The sequence below is a fragment of the Eretmochelys imbricata genome, chromosome 5 (assembly GCF_965152235.1).
Source record: "Eretmochelys imbricata isolate rEreImb1 chromosome 5, rEreImb1.hap1, whole genome shotgun sequence".
In the NCBI taxonomy this organism is placed as follows: Eukaryota; Metazoa; Chordata; order Testudines; family Cheloniidae; genus Eretmochelys; species Eretmochelys imbricata.
The window spans coordinates 28655299-28681407 of record NC_135576.1 but is presented as its reverse complement, the minus strand read 5'-3'; positions in this window follow the sequence as shown (position 1 = coordinate 28681407).

The window sequence follows — 26109 nt, the reverse complement described above, 5'->3', positions numbered from 1 at the left end:
GAACCAGCTGATTTCCCTGATGGCCTGCGTGCCAAATCCCTGACCTAGAGAATGAGAGCAAACTCTTACCCACGTGACTAGCCCTAAAATAAAAGTTACATTGTTACACTATTCATGTCAAGAAGGGTTTGCACGATTGGACCCATAATCTATGTCTGTGAAGTGTAATAATATAAGAGTTTGACTCACCATAATGTTCTGTTATTTGGTGCAATAGGCTGTTTTATAAAAATGGATCGACACTACATGAGCTCAGTATTTTCTCCCACATTGCATTGTATTCAAGTACCTCTATTAAGTCTTCATTTCTGTTTCCACAGTATGCATCCGATGAAGTGAGCTGTACCTCACGAAAGCTCATGCTCAAATAAATTGGTTAGTCTCTAAGGTGCCACAAGTACTCCTTTTCTTTTTGCGAAGACAGACTAACACGGCTGTTACTCTGAAACCTGTCATTTCTTTTCTGTCTTTCTTATTGTCACTTTCCCCGGGTCTTCATTTAATTTCCCAGATGGTTACTTTTCATTTAATTCCTCCTTGACTACCTTCACAAACCTGTAAGATGTACACAGAAAATAGGCTTAAATGGTATGAGGTTTTTTTTTTTTTAAAAAAAGTCTCTCTATGAAAAATAAAGTGAACTTCTGCTAATTTCCACACTAATTTAGCAGGATAACACTATCTCAACTGCTATGAGTTAAGCAGCATCATGTACTGGAGGTTACTTGCTTGCAGAGAGCCTTGGTATTTCATACAGCCTAAGGGTCAATCAGTTTCAACTTTAACTTTTAGAGATGTTGACACTAATATAAAGTAAACAAAATGTGAAATGTTTCTGACAGATGTTTTCCAGCCATGTACTTTTCACCACTGAGATCAAATTTGTTGTTCTTTGGCTCTTGTTCTTTAGTACCTTCCCCTCAGAGAAACAAACCAAAGAGAAAGAGCCCCAGACAAGCATACTTATGACCCAAAGAAAGTTATTGTAATGTTTCCAACTTTCATCCTACTTAAGAACAAAGTGACTTCATTGAAGCACTATATAATGAGGTGAAATAATGGAAAGTGAGTCTGTGAGGTTAGTGTAATTGTACTGATTCAATGTGGTGAAAGTGGGCTTTGCAGCTGAGACACACTAGGAGCCTGTCTGTTCTCGGTTTTTATTTCAAATGTCAGCCATTGCTAAACACATTTGACATATTCTCTTAATATCAAAGTACAACATTCTTATTGCCCATCTAGCCTGTAGAAATGGTGATTCAAATCTTTCTTGTCCAACCTTTTCACACCAGTTGTATGTCTTCAGCAAGCAATCCATTACAGCCTTGTTCTTGTTTATATAATTTGACTGACTAATATCAAATAGTATGAATTCCTTGGTCCAGATTCTGCCACCATTGCTCATGTTGAGTTGTGTAATCCATGAGTAGCCCCAATGATTTGAATGGAACTAGTAAGAAGCTGCTCCATGTAAAGGTGGCCAAATATGCTCCATCATGATTTTCCTAGTCCTTCTTTCCTGGGATATGGAGACTGATGGAGGTATATGTAGTATTTTTAAAAAATATCATATGCCCTGCAGGTTACCTGAATTACATGATATTATCATGCTGAATGCATAGGGCTAAATCAAAGGGGCTGTTAGAGGAGCCAAGTGGCAAAGGCAAAACCGTGACACAGATAAGAGGAAACACTAGAGCACTGTTTATTGGAGAATATCCCCTAACTGGCTTCATCCAGGCGAAGATGGTTTACTCTTCCCAAAGCTAAGGCTAGAACCAAAGCAGAATGCTAAACCATGATGGGACCCCTGGCCTAGAAAAACAGGGGCATTTGGGGGAGCAAAGGGGGGCTGCCCAGAGAGTGTCAATGAGAGCTGACAGGCTGACAAGGTGACACAAAGACAGACAGAGCATGCGGTGAGCAGGACAATCTGCTTCTCCCAGTCAGAGATGTGGGTTTGCTGCACCAAAGGGAACTTACAAATAAGTGGAAGGAAAGATTAAGATGGCGGTAAGAGGAAATACATGTATAGGGCTCTGTCAGGGTTCCTTCCCCACTCTGAACTCTAGGGTACAGATGTGGGGACCCGCATGAAAGACCACCCCTAAGTTTATTCTTACCAGCTTAGGTTAAAAACTTCCCCAAGATACAAACTTTGCCTTGTCCTTGAACGGTATGCTGGCACCACCAAGCATTGTAAACATAGAACAGGGAAAGAGACCACTTGGAGACGTCTTCCCCCACCCCCCTCCAGATATCCTCCCAAGCCCTACACATCCCCTTTCATGGGGAGGCTTGAGAATAATATCCTAACCAATTGGTTCCAAAATCATCAAAGACCCAAACCCCTGGAGGTTGGAACAATGGAAAAATCAGTCAGGTTCTTAAAAGAAGGATTTTATTAAAAAAAAAAAGGAAGGTAAAAATCATTTCTGTAAAATCAGGATGGAAAATACTTTACAGGGTATTCAGATTCAAAACACAGAGGATCCCCCTCTGGGCAAAACCTTAAAGTTACAGAAAACAGGAATAAACCTCCCTCTTAGCACAGGGAAAATTCACATAGAACAAAAGATAAACTAATCCGCCTTGCCTGGCTTCCCTATAATGGTTGCAATATTGGAGACTTGAATTAGGATGGGCTGGAGAAGATGGATTTCTTTTTGGCCTCTCGCAGTCCCAGGAGAGAACAAACACGTAAACAAAGAACACAAAACGAAATCCTTCCCCCCAGCCCAAGATTTGAAAGTATCTTGTCCCCTTATTGGTCCTTTGGGTCAGCCAGGTTAGCTGAGCTTCTTAACCCTTTACAGGTAACAGGATGTTGCCTCTGGCCAGGAGGGATTTTATAGCACTGTATACAGAAAGGTGGTTACCCTTCCCTTTATATGTATGACAGGCTCAGTTGTTTTAACCCTTTGCTCTATGTGCTTTGTACCTTTGGGTGAATGAATAATTAATGCTTTGTTCTGAAGATGCTGTGTCACTGCAAGAAAGGCTTATCAAAGCCATGTTCATTTGGGCCGCTTATGTTAACATGGTACCCTGGGGCTGCAACTCAGAGATCCAATCTAAGAGTAGTTGGGCCATGTGGATTCACCCAGAATGCGGTGGAGGAAGCCAGGTCTGTCACCAAAAGGGTGCACTCGAAGGGGCAGTTTGCCTTGTGACGGTGACATGGCATCACAGATTTAATTTCTCTGCTTTCTTTTATGTCTTTTAACAATGTTGGCTCATTAAATGTGCTATATTGTTCTGCTTTGGCAAGTTTTGTGTATGTGCTAATTAAAACACAAGATACTTGTCCCAGTACATCAGCCAGCGTTCAGAGACTTTCTTCTCATGTCTGATAAAATTCTAGTTGAGATGGGGTTCTTCCTGGATGACAGCTATTATGCTGCTTTAGTGCTTTGTTAGGGTATAGGCTGGCAAAAATCTATTCTCCTGTACTTGAGATGTCAAATGAAGGTCTCTTCTGCCCATTCCTGGTAGCAACCAAAGACATGTTCCTAAAAGATTTGGCGTGGTGGAACCCTGGCTCCACTGAAGTCAATGACAAGACTAGCATTGACTTCAATGGGGCCAGAATTTCACCCTTGGTGTCCTGGACAACATTCCCTCCGAGAACAAAATAAGTTCTAAAGTCCTTCTGTATGGGTGAAATGTGTCAGAAATGAGAAGGCCTGCAGCTGAGCCTGGGACTGGCTATCCCAGGCTGCAGGCAGACGAATGAGTGCAGATGGGTTGCATCAGGACTGCTCAATTGACTGAAGGGAGTCTGCTGGTGTGCTCTTACGCCCAGCAGCAGCAGGTCACTGACTGCTCAATGCTTGTGCCTTGAGCTGCAATCACTGCTGTGCCTGCCTTGTTCCCAGCCTTGCTTCTGCATTGTTTCCAGCCTGGCTCTAGTCTTGTTCCTCTGAGCTCCCAGCCCTTCCTCCAGCCTGATTCTCTGTTTTGCTCCAGCTAACCCTGGCTCTGGCTCTGCCCCTTGGCTCTGGTTCTTGGCCCCACCTTGCTCAAGCTCCAACAGGTATGTCAGACCTCCCTGGCCTCAGATCTGACAAAATGTACCTATGTACAGGAGGCCAGGACAAAGGTTTAAGTGGGACATAAATGTGGCAGTGGGGGATGAGCCCTGTGCTGGCCTCTGCACTGAGGTGTCCTCCTCCAGTGTGACCCACAGTACTGTAAGATACTGCACTACCAATATCTTCTTCACTGCCATGTAAAGCACTCAGGGACGTAAGTATGGGCAATGCTATATAAATCCAAATTTGGTTTTAATCTATCCTTCTTTTAGAAATAAAACTGTTGACAATGACCTACAGATTAAATTATACGATTCATTAACTTTGATGGCTGGCACATAAACACGCACTTTACAATGCAGCTGTGCTCAAGTACAGCAAGATTATTGATCATAAATCTATGTTACCAAGCAAATGACTTCTGCAGTCAGTGATGTTTTCAACAATCACGCTGGGATTGTAAATTACTTTGCAAATCATTTTATCAGTTTAAAAATGGAAGGTCTGAATAACAGATTGTTTCTTCATGTGCTATTTTGAGGGAGGATGATGGCACTGGAAAACTGCAATTTCTTTGCACCTGTGCTCACTTTTCATAGGAGGACAGTAGGGCTCTCAGTTCTGTCTCTTTTAGATGCTTGAATAAGCAGCTGCTCTGCATTAGAATGTGTTCATTTCAAAACAGTTAGTTGACAGCAGTAAAGATGCAATAAGTGTAATTTGATAAGTATTGACCCATTTTGGTTGTTTCCCACTTGTCCACTTTATCTGAATAAATGTCCTTTGAAAGCCTGATACCATTAGCTTTTCATTGTGGAGAGCCCTAGTGGAATGAGGACCGTCAAACAGAATCTGCTCCATTGCCAGACATGCAAACTTAAAATCAGAAAAGCATGACTTTTGTTCCATTATAATTTTATAGGAAGTGTTTCTATGCAAAGACAATGACACTCTCCATTTACGGGCCTTGATTCAGCAAGCAAAGCAGGTGTTTAGTTCCATGAAATCAATGGTGATACTCACTTTATTAAAGTGAGGCACTTGCTTAAGTGTTCTGCAGAGCCACAGTGCTATATTTGAATTTCTCTGATATCCCTACATCCAGCTTTCTTTGTTCCTGTCATTCGTGATGGTCTACACTGTACAAACTGCCTTGCAACCTTGTTGGAGTCCCTGTGTCAGTGACACCTCCACAAAGAGTGGTAATCGCATCAAAGTTCCTGCAGATTCATTTCAGTTATATTTGCTTTGCAGCTACAAGGGGATGCAATCATCAGGAAATGGGAATGGAATTTACGAAGTATGATTAATAGAGTCACCAAACCAGTTAATTCATTAGCACAAGATGTTCTCATTTTAAGAACTTCCAATGAAACAAATTACATCAAAACAGATTTAAAGCCAAAATATATTTTACCTGATAATCCAGCTTGCTGCCTGATGCTAAGAATCAGTTTTGGCTACACAGTTAGTCTTTATCATTATGCATTTGAAGTGAAATTCATTCCTGTGCAAAGCAGCTGCACAAGACCTAAGTGCTGCTTAAAGCCCATTTACGCTCTCAAAATAATGGCCCATAGATCTTGTGCTGCTTCTCTGTGCAGGGGTAAATTTCTCCCTTGAAGACTGATTGGACTGATAGAATTTATAAATACCAGACATACCTAACTGAAAATAGTAGAATCCCAGGTGAACTAGAGAATCTCTTAAGATTCAAAGACTTCCTAAGTCATTGTGGAGGGAAAATTTGCTGTGGTTTCTTTCATATTTACTAAAATGCAGTGACATTTTTCTTCTTTTTCTTTTGAAGTTATATCTCACTAAATTGAATTTTTTAAAAAAGTTTCCCGTTTAAACATGGTAAAAAGCACAGGCCTCATCATGCCACTGTTGGTAATGGTGAGTAGTACCCTATTACATCAGTAAGATCATTAAATCAATAGGATTGTGTGTGCTATTCAGTAAGAGTGGTACAATTCAGTAAGGTGCTATTCAGTAAGAGTGGTACAATTGAAGGTACTATGGAAATAGTAAATCAACTCTACTGGGATTTGAACTGAATATGACCAAAGGAGCAATTTAAACAGTCTCCCCAGGCAAAATAAAATCAGCACAGAGTGAGAAGTATGATACATATGTTAAAGATGACTCTGTGTAGCTCTAATGTACATGGTCCTCACTTATACCAGCTAGTGTGATAGGCATCCATTATTTGTATAGCATCAACAAGCAAGTCCTTTGGACTTCATTCAGTAGTCTCACAAAGTCATCCATATCATTTACACATGTAGCACAATACTCATTCATGCAGGCTCAAAAACAAAACAAGTTTCTGCTTCAGCCCCTCCCTTTCATGTGGGTAAGCTCCAAGGAGCGCTGTTATCCCACTGGAACTCTAGACATGTTTGCGTATAGCTTCTGAAGCATTAACAGGACCCGGTTGCCAACATAAATAGCTGTGCATGAAAAAACAACTTGCAAGGCCTTTGCAACGCACAGCATTTCTGGAAAGGGAGAGTATAATGTTTAGGTTGTTTTCTGGACCAACCTGCGTAAATCCTTTAGGCTGCACAACGAATTCATATCATTCGCTATGTTCTTTAGGGAAGGGAAAAAGGTTCTTAACCAACAGCCAGAGCTTGTGCTAGTGAAGTTAATGGCAAAGTTTTCACTGATTTCAGTGCTACGTGATTAGTCCCTGAGCTACCAAGATGTACACATTGTGAGCACGACACTGAGTAACTGCATTATCATATTGGTCTGCCCCTTATCTTTCCACACTCAGTTCCCTCTCACTGTTTGTCACACTCGATTGTATTGTCAGATTTAAATCATAGGCCTCAATCCTGCTTTACTCCATGTAAGCAAACCTCTGGGGGCATGTGACCAGCCCTGCTGACTTCAGTGGGGATCTGTATGGGTGCCAGGGTCCACCCGCATGGAACTCATTGGGGGACTGGGGCCATAGACTAGATACTCTTCTGGGCAGGATCTGTCTTTCTGTGAAGTACCTAGCACGCCCTCAGCGTCTATTAATAATCAACAGATAATACACCCAAAATGGGGTTAGAGAAATGTAAATTGCAGACTAGAGCCTAAAGGACTGAGGATCAAATCCTGTTCCTAATAAAGTCTATGGCAGGACTCCCATTGAACTCAAGGGGGCAATGACTTGGTCTTGAAAAAGGAAGTGAGCTGGAGAGAGAAGGCTAATAGGAGCTAACTTTTCTTCTCAGCAGTAAACGTGTAAATGCATTTTTCACTGCATGTTATTATCTGGAATATGCGGTAGGTTGTGGCAGGACAATGCATGCCATTTGCCGCACCCTATCGGGTTATTTCCCCTTATTTTTAATGACTAGTTCAGGATATTAAGCAGTAGATATTATTCCAACAGCAAGCTTAGTTCCTTGGCAGACTCCTTACGCCGCTGAACTGACAGGTCTGGAGCTGCCACTGGCCAGAGGTGTATTAAAATTTATTGGGGCCTTGGGCACGAAAAACATTTGGCCCTGCCCACCACACCTTGGTGATCAGTTCCCCCGTTGCAAAGCACAGCACCTGCTAGTGACGCCAGCCTCTTCCCAGTGGCAGGGGGTGCAGAGGGCCTTAGCCCCCCTCACCATGGGGCCCTGCTCCCTGCTCTTCCTCTCCCCCGAGGCCCTAAGAGCCTCCTAGGGAGCCTGGGCCGTTGTGGGGAGCCCTGGACCACCCACCTACCCTGGACGGCATGCCCCAGGAGGTGGGGACACAGGCCAGGGGATGCTCTTGGCTTCCCACTGCACAGTGGCCCAGGCTCCCCGGGCCGCTCTTATCGCTGCCCAGCTCCAGCTTCCAGCCTGGCCAGGGGTGGGGCCCTAGGGGAAAGAGGAGCCACAGGGGTGGAGGGGGCACAGTTCTGCTGCTGGTGGCCCTCCGCCCTTCTACCCGGGTTCTGGCACTCCTGGGGCCCCAAATTGGCCAGGGCCCCATGGACCTGTGTGTTAATCCACCACTGCTTCTGGCCACTGCTTATAGGCTGCCTTGACTTTCTTTCATGGAGAAGAATGTGTGCCTAACTGCAGTCATGTAAATCCCTCAATGTGATGTTGTCATAAACTGTTGTAAAGTGAAAAAGGGCAGGATGCCTCCTTGCCCATATATGGCTCCTGCATTAATCTTCTGGGCTTTGGCTCTGAGGCTGCTTGACTGTAACATATATTTCACTTCTGCTTTAGACTACTTTCTGCAACAGAAGGAAATTATGAAGCTTCTCTGCAAGAGAGAAAAATGTTTTAAAACAACAGAGGGATGCTGACCTGTTTGGGGCCTCTCGGTGCTAGTGGACTGCAAATTATCATGCACTACATTCCCAGGGAATGTGTCCCCCTAAGACTTGGTTCAAAAATTGCTGACTATAAGCCTTGCCCGTAGTCTAGTGGTTAGAGCAAAGCTAGCATTCTTGAGTTCTATTTTTTTGCTGTGCCACTAACACTGTGGATCCTTTGGCAAGTTATCTAGAAGATAGATTTTCAAAAGCACGAAGGGGAATCGGGTGCCCAGTTCCTATTGCAAGTCAATGGGATTTGAGCCCCTAACTTCCCTTTGTGTCTTTGACAATCTCCGCTTTAACTTTCCCTGAGTCTCAGCTTACTCACCTGTGAAAATGGGTGGAATAATTACCTTGTTCCTTAGGGTGAGGATGTGTTACACAAGAACTGGCAGACTATATCAGGCCCAAAGTCCACCTAGTCTAGTATCCTGTCTGATGGTGGCCTGCACCAGATGCTTCAGAGGACGGTGCAACAAACCTTATGTATTGTGAAATGATTTCATGCGTCCAAGGAGAAGACGGGGTGGAAGCAGCAGAATAAGGAAAATGAGCTTCAAAAAAGAAGACTTTAACAAACAGAGAACTGGCAGGTATGGTCCCAGGGGAAGAAACTCTGAGGGAAAAAGGAGTTCAGGAGATCTGTCAGTTTCTTAAAGACACAATATCAAAGGCACAACAGCAAACTATCCTGATGCAGAAGAAAGACAAGAAAAATAGACAAAGGCTTATGTGGCACCATGAAGAGCTCTTTAATGACCTGAAAATCAGAACTGGTGGCCAGCTTAAACTCTGAAGCATGAGCTCTAGAAACATAAGACAAAAACTGTAAGTGAGCCCCAGGGCTGTTGAACCCTGTCCCCCATTATCACAAGCAGCCCTATTATGCAATTGCACTCATAAATTTGTCCAACCCCCCTCTTAAAACTAATTGTTTGCCTCCACAAGTCCTATTGGGAGGCTGGTTTCATAACAGGTTTAAAGACCATAGGCAAAGAGAAGTTATCAGTGGTTTGCTATCAAACTGGGAGGACATATCTAGGGGGGTTCCACAGGGTTCTGTTCTGAGTCCACTCCTATTCAATATTTTCATTAATGACTACTCATCCTCCTTCCCAGCTCATTAATATGTTAAAACACACTGCACTTCATAGGGATCCTTGAGGCCCCCCGCGCATGGGAAATCTTCCGCCATGATGAAAATTGCCCATTTATCCTACTCTTTGTTTCCTGTCTTTTAGCCAGTTTTTGATCCATGACAATAGTTTGAATCTCACCCCAGGACTATTTAGTTTCTTTAGTTGTCTTTTGTGAGAGACCTTGTCAAAGAGTGTCTTTTGCGAGAGATCTCTGAAAGGCTAAATAAACTGTGCCAACCAATTCCCATTTATCCACTGCTCTAGTGACATGTTCAAAGAATTCTAATAGGCTAGTGAGACATGGCTTTCCTGTGCAGAACCTGTGCTGGTTAGATCCTGTCAGACCATGAACTTCCAGGTGTTTTATTATTCTATTTTTGATGATTGATTCATCTAATTTACTGGGTACCAATGTAAGGTTGACTGGTCTGTAATTCCCTGAGTCACTTCTTGGGCCTTTTAAAATACAGCTACAACATTTTTCTACCCTCTGATTCTCTGGTACAGTAGTTGTTTTTAATGAGAGTGCATATCTTTGCCATCAGTTTATCCACCTCATACTTAAACTTCACAACTCTTCAATGTCTACTATCTGGCCCTGGTGACCTCGTGCTTTTCAAATTAGGTGTCATTGTTAGTGTAACACTGACAGACCCCGGTCCTTGGAGAGCGGGATCGAACTGGGGACTTTTGGAGCTAAATGCATGAGCCCCTACTGCATGAGCTAAAAGCCAAATGGCTCTTAGTTAAGGCTGAAGAGGAGACTCATTAATTGCTCGCTCTCTCTAAGTGGTCTCGGTGACACTAGATGGGCCAGAACACCACACTCAGGAGGTGTGTGAGTTACATTAGGATTCATTGATTAAACGTTACAAAGCAGTTTGATCTCCTTGGAGGCAAGGCACTACAAGAGCACAAATTATTGTTATTCATATTAAATATTAGGGCTAGATCTGCAGGTGGCGGAAATGGGCTCAACTCCATTGCTTGCAATGCAGCTATGCTGATTTACATCAACTGAGGAGCTGGCTCCTAACTATGTTGCTGAGGAAGCTGGTTTCTTTATCAAGCCCCTTCGACCTCACAAGTTGCACTGGTATGTAAAAACTCAAGTTTGAAACGGAATGACACAGTAAGTAGTCACGTAAAGCCTATCTCCGTAGCTCAGACACAGCTATGCAGAGGCTTGTTGGATTTGTGGTAGAAACATGTCTTGGTCTGCTGACTCCCATCCCTCCCGCGTTGGGCTTCCATAGCCCTAAACTGTTTCACAGGGCTGTGACAGTATGTCTGCTAGTTCAGGGTCAGCTGTCATAACAGTGGAAACCTTGTGAGTGACATACAATGCAAAATCCCAGGCCAGAGTCTAACGTTGCTCGTGCCCCAAGAGCTTCCAGTGTTAATGTCCTTAGTTATCCTTCATAATATGCCACCTCTGTAATTGTATTTCTTCTCTGCACCCTTTTCTTCCTGGGAACTTTGCTGTTTAAGAATAAAAAGTGTGCCCTCTGGCTGGAGGGAAGAAGGGAGAGGCTTAGCAAGTCTGAATTTGTTTACTTTTATTTGGCATCGTTATCGCATCATTCTTATTAAAGGATCCAGCTACTGTTTTCATTGTGAAACTATTGCTGCGGTACCACTCCTCATTCTGTGAAAGACTCAGTTAGAAGACTCTGTTACAATTACCAGGTTGATAACAACCCTCTCTTTCTAACAGACAGAAGTACTGTATTAGCTTCTAGCGATGGAGTTATAAAAAGGGTGGTGTCTGTCTTTATTCTCTCTACAGGACAAGATTCCTGGCTTTTTTCCTTCTGTTTATAGGAGGAGAGAGGATGCAGAGAAAAAATCTGGGGTCAGCTAGCATAGATTGGCACAGCTACTGCTTTATACCACCTGAGGATCTGGTCACTTATTTACACACTCAAATATACAGTGGTTGCACTTAATGACTTTCCATTTTGCCTTTATTAACTAGACCGTGTCACCTCTGACTGGAGTGTTCACTATACTTCCTTCTACACAGCATAGGGACTATGTAGGAAATATTACATTTGTAATATTTGACAAGGTCCATTTTGTTCCCCTGGGCTTTGACGAGAGGTAGGTGGGTTGAGTCATAGACAGATGTAAGGACGGGCTAGTATTGGATTGTGTGCTGCAGCTTGGAGGGAAGTAGGGAGGGGGAGCATCTTGGCGATGTAATTTTAAATAACTGGCATGGTACTCAGAAGCTTTGGGAGTGGGGCTGGTCTCTTCTCTTGAGCAGATGCAGACATATGTTTAGAATGCGCAGGGGCAGTCACTGTCGCTGTAGATGAGCCAATAACACAGAAAAGTTCCTTTTCTTGCAGGCAACATGAGAGAATCATAAAAAGAAAAGGAGTACTTGTGGCACCTTAGAGACTAACCAATTTATTTGAGCATAAGCTTTCGTGAGCTACAGCTCACTTCATCGGATGCATACTGTGGAAAGATCTTTTTATACACACAAACCATGAAAAAGTGGGTGTTTACCACTACAAAAGGTTTTCTCTCCCCCCACCCCACTCTCCTGCTGGTAATAGCTTATCTAAAGTGATCACTCTCCTTACAATGTGTATGATAATCAAGGTGGGCCATTTCCAGCACAAATCCAGGGTTTAACAAGAACGTCTGGGGGGTGGAGGGGGTAGGAAAAAACAAGGGGAAATAGGTTACCTTGCATAATACTCGGTGCAAGTGCTGGAGGAGCCAACTAGGGGGAGAGCTTTTTTGACCTGCTGCTCACAAACCGGGAAGAATTAGTAGGGGAAACAAAAGTGGATGGGAATCTGGGAGGCAGTGACCATGAGTTGGTCGAGTTCAGGATCCTGACACAGGGAAGAAAGGTAAGCAGCAGAATACGGACCCTGGACTTCAGGAAAGCAGACTTCAACTCCCTCAGGGAACTGATCCTGGGGGAATAACATGAAGGGGAAAGGAGTCCAGGAGAGCTGGCTATATTTCAAAGAATGTGAGGTTACAGGGACAAACCATCCCGATGTGTCGAAAGAATAGTAAATATGGCAGGCGACCAACTGGGCTTAACAGTGAAATCCTTGCGGATCTTAAACATAAAAAAGAAGCTTACAAGAAGTGGAAGATTGGACAAATGACCAGGGAAGAGTATAAAAATGTTGCTCGGGCATGTAGGAATGAAATCAGGAGGGCCAAATCGCACCTGGAGCTGCAGCTAGCAAGAGACGTTAAGAGTAACAAGAAGGGTTTCCTCAGGTATGTTGGCAACAAGAAGAAAGCCAAGGAAAGTGTGGGCCCCTTACTGAATGAGGGAGGCAACCTAGTGACAGAGGATGTGGAAAAAGCTAATGTACTCAATGCTTTTTTTTGCCTTTGTCTTCACGAACAAGGTCAGCTCCTAGACTGCTGCGCTGGGCAACACAGCATGGGGAGTAGGTGGCGAGCCCTCTGTGGAGAAAGAAGTGGTTAGGGACTATTTAGAAAAGCTGGATGTGCACAAGTCCATGGGGCCAGATGTGTTGCATCCGAGAGTGCTAAAGGAGTTGGTGGCTGTGATTGCAGAGCCATTGGCCATTATCTTTGAAAACTCATGGTGATCGGGGGAAGTCCCGGACGACTGGAAAAAGGCTAATGTACTGCCCATCTTTAAAAAAGGGAAGAAGGAGAATCCTGGGAACTACAGGCCAGTCAGCCTCACCTCAGTCCCCGGAAAAATCATGGAGCATGTCCTCAAGGAATCAATTCTGAAGCACTTAGAGGAGAGGAAAGTGATCAGGAACAGTCAGCATGGATTCACCAAGGGAAGGTCTAATGACTAAGGTCTTGACTAATCTGATTGCCTTCTATGATGAGATAACTAGCTCTGTGGATGAGGGGAAAGCAGTGGACATGTTCCTTGATTTTAGCAAAGCTTTTGACACTGTCTCCCACAGTATTCTTGCCAGCAAGTTAAAGAAGTATGGTCTGGATGAATGGACTATAAGGTGGATAGAAAGTTGGCTAGATTGTCGGGCTCAATGGGTAGTGATTAATGGCTTCATGTCTAGTTGGCGGCCGGTATCAAGTGGAGTGCCCCAAGGGTCGGTCCTCGGGCCGGTTTTGTTCAGTATCTTCATAAATGATCTGGAGGATGGTGTGGATTGCACCCTCAGCAAGTTTGCAGATGACACTAAACTGGGAGGAGAGGTAGATACGCTGGAGGGTAGGGATAGGATACAGAGGGCCCTAGACAAATTAGAGGATTGGGCCAAAAGAAATCTGATGAGGTTCAACAAGGACAAGTGCAGAGTCCTGCACTTAGGACGGAAGAACCCCATGCACCGCTACAGACTAGGGACCAAATGGCTTGGCAGCAGTTCTGCAGAAAAGGACCTAGGGGTTACAGTGGACAAGAAGCTGGATATGAGTCAACAGTGTGCCCTTGTTGCCAAGAAGGTCAATGGTATTTGGGGCTGTATAAGTAGGGGCATTGCCAGCAGATCGAGGAACGTGATCATTCCCCTCTATTTGATGTTGGTGAGGCCTCATCTGGAGTACTGTGTCCAGTTTTGGGCCCCACACTACAAGAAGGATGTGGAAAAATTGGAAAGAGTCCAGCGGAGGGCAACAAAAATGATTCAGGGACTGGAACACATGATTTATGAGGAGAGGCTGAGGGAACTGGGGATGTTTAGTCTACGGAAGAGAAGAATGAGGGGGGATTTGATAGCTGCTTTCAACTACCTGAGAGGTGGTTCCAAAGAGGATGGTTCTAGACTATTCTTAGTGGTAGAAGATGACAGGACAAGGAGTAATGGTCTCAAGTTGCAGTGGGGGAAGTTTGGGTTGGATATTAGGAAAAACTTTTTCACTAGGAGGGTGGTGAAACACTGGAATGCGTTACCTAGGGAGGTGGTAGAATCTCCTTCCTTAGAAGTTTTTAAGGTCAGGCTTGATAAAGCCCTTGCTGGGATGATTTAGTTGGGGATTGGTCCTGCTTTGAGCAGGAAGTTGGATCAGATGACCTCCTGAGGTCCCTTCCAACCCTGATATTCTATGATTCTATGATTCTTATGACTTAGCCACTCCCAGTCTCTATTCAAGCCGAAGTTAATTGTATCCAATTTGCAAATGAATTCCAATTCAACAGTTTCTCACTGGAGTCTGGATTTGAAGTTTTTTTGTTATAATATCGCAACTTTCATGTCTGTAATTGTGTGACCAGAGAGATTGAAGTGTTCTCCGACTGGTTTATGAATGTTATAATTCTTGATATCTGATTTGTGTCCATTGATTCTTTTACGTAGAGACTGTCCAGTTTGACCAATGTATATGGCAGAGGTGCATTGCTGGCACATGATGGCATATATCACATTGGTGGATGTGCAGGTGAACGAGCCTCTGATAGTGTGGCTGATGTTATTAGGCCCTGTGATGGTGTCCCCTGAATAGATATGTGGGCACAGTTGGCAACGGGCTTTGTTGCAAGGATAGGTTCCTGGGTTAGTGGTTCTGTTGTGTGGTGTGTGGTTGCTGGTGAGTATTTGCTTCAGGTTGGGGGGCTGTCTGTAGGCAAGGACTGGCCTGTCTCCCAAGATTTGTGAGAGTGTTGGGTCATCCTTCAGGATAGGTTGTAGATCCTTAATGATGCGTTGGAGGGGTTTTAGTTGGGAGCCGAAGGTGACGGCTAGTGGCGTTCTGTTATTTTCTTTGTTAGGCCTGTCCTGTAGTAGGTGACATTCCACACAAAGATGGACTACAAGCTGTCAAGAACACTATCCCCGATAATGTCACGGCTAACCTGGTGGCTGAACTTTGTGACTTTGTCCTTACCCATAACTATTTTACATTTGGGGACAATGTATACCTTCAAATCAGCGGCACTGCTATGGGTACCCGCATGGCCCCACAGTATGCCAACATTTTTATGGCTGACTTAGAACAACGCTTCCTCAGCTTTCGTCCCCTAATGCCCCTACTCTGTTTTTCCTAATATCCAACCTAAACCTCCCCCAATGCAACTTGAGACCATTACTCCTTGTTCTGTCATCTGATGCCACTGAGAACAGTCTAGAGCCATCCTCTTTGGAACCCCTTTTCAGATAGTTGAAAGCAGCTATCAAATCCCCCCTCATTCTTCTCTTCTGCAGACTAAACAATCCCAGTTCCCTCAGCCTTTCCTCATAAATCATGTGTTCCAGTCCCCTAATCATTTTTGTTGCCCTCCGTTGTACGCTTTCCAATTTTTCCACATCCTTCTTGTACTGTGGGGCCCAAAACTGGACATAGTATTCCAGATGAGGCCTCACCAATGTCGAATAGAGGGGAATGATCACATCCCTTGATCTGCTGGCAATGCCCCTACTTATACAACCCAAAATTCCGTTAGCCTTCTTGGCAACAAGGGCACACTGTTGACTCATATCCAGCTTCTCGTCCACTGTAACCCCTAGGTCCTTTTCTGCAGAACTGCTGCCTAGCCATTCGGTCCCTAGTCTGTAGCCATGCATGGGATTCTTTCATACTAAGTGCAGGACTCTGCACTTGTCTTTTTGAACCTCATCAGATTTCTTTTGGCCCAATCCTCTAATTTGTCTAGGTCCCTCTTATCCTATCCCTACTCTCCAGCGTATCTACCACTCCTCTGAGAGTACTGACAGTTTAGTGATCCTTCTCCCTTCTGAAAACCAGGTCTAGGTCTCTTTGGTAGCTCCTGTGCTCTCATCTTCCTTGGTGCATGGGGTCATCGCACAGGAGGTTGACATGACCAGATTGAGCTAACAGTTCATTTCCTGGGCAGAAGAAATGAAAAGGTACAGACAATGGCAACCCAGGGGTTGGTGCAAAGGAAAGGGAATGCAGAGATATCAGAGGATGAAGTTGTCAGAATGGCTGTGCATGGAGGAAGAAGCAGCATTGCTGGATATTTTCAGATTTGAGAAGGACTCTGAAAGGTAGACTTTGAAAGTCTTACCTTCAGTAGTGCCCCATTTACACACCAGAGCAAGCTGTGCAGCACCAGCGGTGAACGGGTGTGAGTGAAGCTAGATTGGTACATTCCTATAAATGTGCAGGACACTATGGAGGTTCCAGGGGCTAAGCCATCCGGGAAGGTGGCGTCTATGGAAGAATTTCACAAAGGTGTACTGGGAGAGACAACCACCATTTTCCCCATGGAGTGAAACAGTTTCGCTCAAGATAAGACTGGTGCCCTATTTGTGTCTCAAACTCCAGCAATACATCCTCGATATGAACCAGGCACACAGCTAGCATAAGCTGAGCATTCAGTAATGATGTATGTTTCATAAACTGGTGTAAGACAAATGGGGGAAAGATGATTGGGAGCATGCTGTTACATGCTGTATGCAAAGGGTCAGTGTCGTAAACTTCCCAGGCACATGTATTTCTGATATACCTATTTAGCTCTTCTTGATCTCTGCAATGTTTTTTTTTTCACATGGCAAACAATAACAAGTCTGTGGAGGAATTTAACTTCTCAGCTCATTCCAGGAATAGACATTGCTCATATTTAAGTACCTATGTAATGAGTCTGGTCTGGTCTGGTCTGAATTCTGTAGGTATGTTTTGTCTTGCCAAAATCCTTCCTGACTGGTTCTGGCTTTACTGAAACAAGGAAAACCTCAGATTAGAGGCCATTTAAATGGGTCCGCATTGGTACACAAACCAAGTGTGTAAGTAAGTCAGGCTTGGTGCATATTTAATTGAAGGAAGGACATATAAATGTTTTGCATGTGCGCCAAAGTATTAGATGGGCTTGCTTAATATTAATCAATAAAAAGATAAGAAACACAATATAAAGGCATAAAGTCTTGTTATGCTCATGAATATAAACACCACATAGCTTTACCAATATATGCAAATTAAAACAGAAAGTGCAGCAGGTCTTAGATATGTTTGTTCTCTCTATCCGGAACAGATGCTTATTCCCACCTGGAAACAAACTGTGATTTGAGAAATGTTTTGGACCCAAGTCCATGCAAGCTCTTGTTCAAGGACGTAGAGCCTGATTTTCCTCTCATTCCACCCAGGTTTATATCCGTGTCACACCACTGATTTCAATCAACTTAGTTCTGAGTTACACTAATGCACATAGGTGCTGGAACTAGGGGTGCTACGGGGGCTGCCGCACCCCCTGGCTTGAAGTGGTTTCCATCATATGCAGGGTTTGGTTCCGTGGCTCTCAGCACCCCTTACTGTACAAATTGTTCCAGCACTCCTGCTAGTGCAAGAGGAGAAGGGGCATCTAAAGCTTTTACAAGAGAATGAAATGCCACATGAGCCAACCAATGATGGTTGCTAGGCTGAGCAACAATTAGGGATAAGAGTTTTATTTATTTATTTATTGCATAAGTGTTGGAACCACCAATCAGTGCAGGTACCTAATCCATGTAACCATGTGATCTTCTTAGTGTTTCCATTCCCTTCCCCCTTCTCTCCTACTGTCACTGGTTGTATCTTATTTAAAATTAGACTATATATATGTTATATGTTCACTGAGGCAGGAACAGTGTCTTCTGTGTACAACACCTAATACAATAAAGCTCCTTATTCTGACTCACTACAAAAGGTTTTCTCCCCTCCCCACCCCCAACCCCACTCTCCTGCTGGTAATAGCTCATCTTAAGTGATCACTCTCCTTACAGTGTGCATGATAAACACCCATTTTTTCATGTTCTGTGTGTATATAAATCTCCTCACTGTATTTTCCACTGAATGCATCCGATGAAGTGAGCTGTAGATCACGAAAGCTTATGCTCAGATAAATTGGTTCGTCTCTAAGGTGCCACAAGTACTCCTTTTCTTTTTGCGAATACAGACTAACATGGATGCTACTCTGAAACTTATTCTGACTGGGGCCTTTAGCTGCTATTACTATACAAATCATTCATGCTAGCATTAGCCACCACTAGAGCCAGGTGAATAATGAAAACATATTGTATACAACGTGTGATGTATTTATAAGTCTCTAATTTACGGGATGTAGAAACTAGTTCTACCCTTTTCTCCGAAAATAAATATTACACATGGGAATTAGTTTTCCCATAGCCAGTAGGATTATCCCCAAGCATAACTGTGGGTTGTAATACCACAATATTGGAAGGGACCATTATTCAAACAAGCAGATGTTTGGATATTCACCTTACTTTTTGCTCTGCTTCTGTAAACATGCACCACTAATCTGTAATTTCTTCTGTAAATTCCAATTATATGGGCCACATTTTAAAACTTGGATTCCTAAATTAGACATCTAAAGCCCTTGATCCCACACTGTGATCCACACAGGCAAACTATTTGCTCTTGATCAGCGGGGCTTTATGCTGGCGTAGCAGTCTGTCTGCTCAGCTGACAATGCAGGATCGATGCGGGAATTCTGTATTTAGGCACCTAAATAAATGGCCTGATTTCCAGAGCTGCATAACTTCCACAGCTCTGGTTCACTCTAGTGCAAGTTGTGGGTGCTCAGCAACTCTTAAAATCAAACAATTTATTTAGGTACTTACATATGGATTTAGGTACCTAACATTAGTAAAGAAGTTTGAAAATTTTGGTCAATATCTATTCACATTTTTTAAAGAACGTTTTGGGGCTTGTTCCCATTTAAGTCAATGGGAGATTCCCTTTGACTTAAACAGGAGCTGAGTTGGCCCTCTGTAAAATGCCTGCAATTTAAAGTTAGGAACCATTTAGTACTTTATATAAAATCCCTGGAAAACCATGGTCATAAATATGCATCCAAATATTTGCTTGGAGTACTTGAGAACTGTCCAGAGGTAAAGTACAATTGGAATGAGCATTTGATAACAGTTCCAAGAATCCAGATGTTTTCTCCCAAATATATCACGGCCATAATAACTTTGGTAACCGGAGTTTACAGAGCTAGTGAACTGACTATAAGTAATATTTCTTTATGCATTGTATATGACATGTTTGGAAGGGCAATTGTTTGCCAGATGGAGATAAGGGTGGACTGAAATGTTTCCACGGGGATGATGGCAAAACATAGTTTAAGCGTGAGACAAATAAACCACGACTAGTTTTTTTAAAATTATTTTTCTGACTTTTTTGAAACATTTTTTGTCAGTTTTTGGCATCAGACAGGGCATTTTTGTGGTGTACCGCAAAGGAGCCCTTGTGGTTATGACTATTGTTATGTTAAACACAAAAACGCAGAATTAATGCTAAGTTATGGTAGGAAATTCAAAGTTACGTTTCCTGCAGTAACTGTAACTTGTTGATGAAGTATTTTGTTTGTCTGTAGATTGTATCAACTTTAATGCCTTTATATAGGCTAGGCCCCATTACAAAGTCATCATTTATCAACAGTTACTACACAGGGGTATCCACCACATCTCATTTATATCCTGTTCTAAGTATATGACGACCTCTGTGGTATCAGATACCTCAGTGGTTAGACACAGATGAACGGAAGGATAAACAAAAATAAATCTGCGACTAGGGTTTTTGATTTCAAAAGGGCTGACTTTTTCAAAAATTAAGGAAATTAGTTAGGGAAGTGGATTGGACTGAAGAATTTATGTATCTAAAGGCAGAGGAGGCCTGGGATTACTTTAAGTGAAAGCTGCAGAAGCTATCAGAAGCCTGCATCCAAGAAAGGGGAAAAAATTCATAGGCAGGAGTTGGATGAGCAAGCATCTCAGAGAGGTGATTAAGAAAAAGCAGAAAGCATACAGGGAGTGGAAGATGGGAGGGATCAGCAAGGAAAGCTACCTTATTGAGGTCACAACATGTAGGGATAAAGTGAGACAGGCTAAAAGTCAAGTAGAGTTGGACCTTGCAAAGGGAATTAAAACCAGTAGTAAAAGGTTCTATAGCCATATAAATAAGAAGAAAACAAAGAAAGAAGAAGCGGGACCGCTGAACGCTGAGGATGGAGTGGAGGTTAAGGATAATCTAGGCATGGCCCAATATCTAAACAAATACTTTGCCTCAATCTTTAATAAGGCTAATTAGGATCTTAGGGATAATGGTAGCATGACCAATGGGAATGAGGATATGGAGGTAGATATTACCACATCTGAGGTAGAAGCGAAACTCGAACAGCTTAATGGGACTAAATCGGGGGGCCCAGATAATCTTCACCCAAGAATATTAAAGGAATTGGCACATGAAATTGCAAGCCCATTAGCAAGAATTTTTAATGAATCTGTAAATTCAGGGGTTGTACCATATGACTGGAGAATTGCTAACATAGTTCCTATTTTTAAGAAAGGGGAAAAAAAAGTGATCCTGGTAACTACAGACCTGTTAGTTTGACATCTGTAGTATGCAAAGTCTTGGAAAAAATTCTGAAGGAGAAAGTAGTTTAGTTAAGTTACATTGAGGTCAATGGTAAATGGGACAAAATACAACATGGTTTTACAAAAGGTAGATCGTGCCAAACCAACCTGATCTCCTTCTTTGGGAAAGTGACAGATTTTTTAGACAAAGGAAACGCAGTGGATCTAATTTACCTAGATTTCAGTAAGGCGTTTGATAAGGTGCCAACATGGGGAATTATTAGTTAAATTGGAAAAGATGGGGATCAATACGAAAATTGAAAGGTGGATAAGGAGTTGGTTAAAAGGGAGACTACAGGGGGTCATACTGAAAGGTGAACTGTCAGGCTGGAGGGAGGTTACCAGTTCCTCAGTTTTGGGACCAATCTTATTTAATCTTTTTATTACTGACCTCGGCACAAAAAGTGGGAGTGTGCTAATAAAGTTTGCAGATGATACAAAGCTGGGAGGTATTGCCAATTTAGAGAAGAACCGGGATACCATACAGGAGGATCTGGATGACCTTGTAAACTGGAGTAATGGTAATAGGATAAAATTTAATAGTGAGAAGTGTAAGGTCATGCATTTAGGGATTAATAACAAGAATTTTAGCTGGGGACGCATCAATTAGAAGTAACGGAGGAGGAGAAGGACGTTGGAGTATTGGTTGACCACAGGATGACTATGAGCCGCCAATGTGATATGGCCATGAAAAAAGCTAATGCGGTCTTGGGATGCATCAGGCGAGGTATTTCCCGTAGAGATAAGGAGGTGTTAGTACCGTTGTACAGGGCACTGGTGAGACCTCATCTGGAATACTGTGTGCAGTTCTGGTCTCCCATGTTTAAGAAGGATGAATTCAAACTGGAACAGGTACAGAGAAGGGCTACTAGGATGATCCGAGGAATGGAAAACCTGTCTTACGAAAGGAGACTCAAGGAGCTTGGCTTGTTTAGCCTAACTAAAAGAAGGTTGAGGGGAGATATGATTGCTCTCTATAAATATATCAGAGGGATAAATACCGGAGAGGGAGAGGAATTATTTAAGCTCAGTACCAATGTGGACACAAGAACAAATGGATATAAACTGGCCTTTGGAAAGTTTAGACTTGAAATTAGACAAAAGTTTCTAACCATCAGAGGAGTGAAGTTCTTGAATAGCCTTCCAAGGGAAGCAGTGGGGGCAAAAGACCTATCTGGCTTCAAGATTAAACTCGATAAGTTTATGGAGGAGATGGTATGATGGGATAACATGATTTTGGCAATTAATTGATCTTTAAATATTCAGGGTAAATAGGCCCAATGGCCTGTGATGGGATGTTAGATGGGGTGGGATCTGAGTTACTACAGAGAATTCTTTTTTGGGTATTTGGCTGGGGAATCTTGCCCATATGCTCAGGGTTCAGCTGATTGCCATATTTGGGGTTGGGAAGGACTTTTCCTCCAGGGCAGATTGGAAGAGGCCCTGGGGGTTTTTTGCCTTCCTCTGTAGCATGGGGCATGGGTCACTTGCTGGAGGATTCTCTGCACCTTGAAGTCTTTATACCATGATTTGAGGACTTCAATAGTTCAGACATAGGTGAGAGGTTTATCGCAGGAGTGGGTGGGTAAGATTCTGTGGCCTGCATTGTGCAGGAGGTCAGACTAGATGATCATAATGGTCCCTTCTGACCTTAATATCTGTGAATTTCACCCCCATGGAGTCAGGTCCACATTGGGTTGATCAAGCAAGGCACTAAGCACATGATTATCGTTAAGCACATAAGTCTTCCCATCAGTATTACTGGTTAAGCACATGCTAAAGTGTTTTGCTGGATTTGGGCCTTATGTAAAGACGTAACCTTGTTAATGGTTTTAGGCACAACTGTACACAAAGTTACTTGGCTGGTTTACTTGTGCATTTAATATTCTTTTGCTAATTTGTCACTCTGTACATGCTGGTTTACTTAGACAGATGTCCTTTACTTGAGCAGGGCAGGGCATGATTTTCCCCAGGCCTGGCTGTATTACTAGTGTAAATGGGAAGTTTTTACTCTAATTTATAAAATTACAAGAAAAATAACCAGGGGCTATGTTATCTAGCAAAAGAGCCTTTTAAAAAAAGCAGTTTTGCTGTTTTCTGGTGGTACTGCAAACTTCCAGCTCACAATTAAGATTTAAGTTTCTCCTGCTGTGTCACTTTAGGTAATCTTTCCACAGATTTTAGTGGATGCTTTTATCTTGATGCCTGGGGATTAACTGAGTTATGTGCGTAAACTCCTTTAATCAAAATGAGACTATCAATATACTTTCTAATTTGGAGCTAGTAGTTGTTCTCATTTAGACCATGTTGTCTTGTGTGATTTACCTCCTAAAGGGCGATATAAACTTTCTGAAGTTAGAGAAGTTACAAACAAAAATAACACCTGGGAAAGATATTTTTCCAGTTCCTCTTTATAGCAATGGACATTGATAAACAGATTACTGGTTTGAACCATCTAAGCATGTTAATCTAGTCTTATGAAACACTATTCTATTTCCTTTTGACAGTATCCTGGAAAATGTACCATGTAATTTTTCTGCATATGACATTAACAAATAGATCATTGATTTTATCCATACACCAGAGTCTATTCTTGTGAAACAACCAATGACAAACTGCAGGCTGGAAAATCCAAGGTAGTTTACCCTGTTAAAGACATGATAGAATCAATGGTTGTGAGTGATGTGATATTTAGAGATGTGTACAACTTAATTTTGGTTAAACAAATGCACAACTTAATGCTTTGCTTTAGCAAACAGTGATGCAATGAACTTGCCTGTCATGGTGTGAAAAAATAACACAAACAGAAAATCCTGAGCATAAACTTGGGGGAACCTGCCATAAAGCAACTGAAAAGACATGTCAAGTGAATCATCTTGCGCTATTCTGAAAGCTGCTAAAGAGCAATATTTAACAAGGTGGTCTGCCAGTTCAATACTGTCTATGCCTAACGTGTCAGTCCTCAACTAATGTATGGCCTATTCAGCAGGTGGTTCAGCATGTTTCAAGCATGTGAATCATCCTATTGACTGCAGTGGGACTCCTCAAGGGTTTAAAGTTAGTCATATGTTTAGTAAGAGTGCTATGCTGAACAGGAGCCTTAAGGACTGATCTAAAGCTCATCGTCGTCAATGGAAGTCCTTCTGTTGACACCACTGGGCTACATGTGGGCCACACATTATACATCAGCCACACAATTAAATGCTTTACTTTGGGAGGCAGGCTTGCGTTGGGCAGGGGTAGGGCTACTGAGAAAACTCATTATCCCCTTTCCAGCCTTTCAAAGATTAGGTGGAAAAGGTAATACCGGCTGTAGATATCTTTCTTTTCTGCATCTCTTCTCCGTGGCGGACGTCTCCCTTTTGCTTCAGATGGAGCTGTAGGTGAAAATCAAGACTCTGGTAGACAGCTTGACAGAGTAGATTTTGGGGGCACAGGCCATCCATTGAGAATATTGAGCTGCCGACTGTGGAGACAGTAAAGAATGATGCTCTATGTCTATGTTTTGATTATTTTCTGTTCAGTTGGGTACATACTTGCTAGTTCTGCATTTCTACAGTAAAGGACTATTTGGCAGTGTGTAAATTTCATAGTGGCAGTTCACTGGTGCCAGTTACTGAAAATGGGAATCAAAGCATCAAAAAGAGAAAATGACAGGAAACCCTTGCACAGCCTGGCAATTGGAAACTTTATTGGGTGCTGACTAATGACTAATTCCAGCATATTAACAATAGTCTTTGAAGCCCATGAAATTATCCATGATTTTCATATGACAGTATCAAGCTGTCATGTCTTAAATGATTTGCAATAAAAACATATTCCAAAGATTTAACTGAAGGTGATGGTGAGCGTAGGGAAAGGACGGCTGTCCCCCCTTCTCTTATTACATTGTAACCTGAGGTTGCAAGCATGGGAAACTCAACATAATAAAACCAATAGAAAATGCTGTGACCAGCTCTCATTTCCCCCCAACATACTGTTTTTGCACAGCACCTAGCACAATGGGACCCTGGTCCATGATTGGGGCTCCTACATATTCTGATAATACAAATTAATAATAATAATAATGAATATAATAAATAATAATATAGCAATAAATACATTAAAATAGAAGTCTTACAACAAATGACTCCATTCCCACATTTTGTGGATCCAACAATATTTGCATTGTTTTTGTTCAGTTGCCTACAACTTAGTGAACAGAGTGTATATATAGTATAGTCCCCAGTTCCGTATCCCTAAAATTCTAGCACTCTTAAGAGGAAAGTAGTATCTCCTCACACAACTCCAGGAACTCCAGTCAATGGACTTCACTCTGGAGGAGTGGCTTATAAACAATGGCCGTATCCCTTCTGCAGGCAGACTGCTACACGGCCAGGGCTGTTCCATTCTGTACGTATAAATCCTCTTATATGGCACAACTTCATTATAACTGAAAGCTCACTGTAACTCAAAACATAATTTTTATAGTGTAGTACCCTGAAAGACTTTGGGACTTTACTCTGGGCCACCTTGCCTGCTCTGATGCAGCAGGGAGAAAATGGGGGGAAATGCTTGAAAGAGGTGCACAAGCAATGAGGCAAACACCGCAAGCCACAAACTGGGGTTACAGGACGGGGGGTTGGCAAGACAAGTGCTTATTTTGTATGCAGCTTGGGAGAACAGTCCAAAATGACCACAGTACCGCTGAGCATTTTGCTTCTGGAGAAAGCAGCAACAAACAGTGCCTTGCAGTACACTGGTTGCACAGCCAGATGTGTGATGCTGCCCCTGCTGCATATGGTTTTTGGCTCTAGGAGTAGGATCTAGCGCCTATAAATAGTGTTTTACTAGGGACCTGATCCAGACCCCAATGAAACCAATAAGAGAAATGTGTCCGGCCTCAGCAGGGACTACTCACATAAATAAAACTACACAAATGCTCAGGTGTTTCCAGGATATAGGCTTAGAGGAGGGTTTCATGCGATAGCCCACATTATGCAGTGGGTTTTTTTAAACTCATAAATGGTGCCACTAAACAGAGCGAATGTTTCAAATAAAGTGCCTTTTTTAAACAAGACCATGTGGTGAATGAATTTTAATTCTGTTTGTACTGTTGTTTGGATCCACTGCTTTTAGTGGTTAACTTAACATAACAAGTTCATTCCTCCCCTCCCTGCCAAATATCACACAGGTAATTTATCACGTTCCATGATGAAAAAGGTACAGTGGCATGAAGGTGCTAAAAGAGCTTCTGACAGTTTACAGTAATAGGTTAATAATATTTAGTTTTCCAATCTGCATAAAAGCTATTTCAGAGTCATTTATTTAACATCAGACTGAAAGCTATT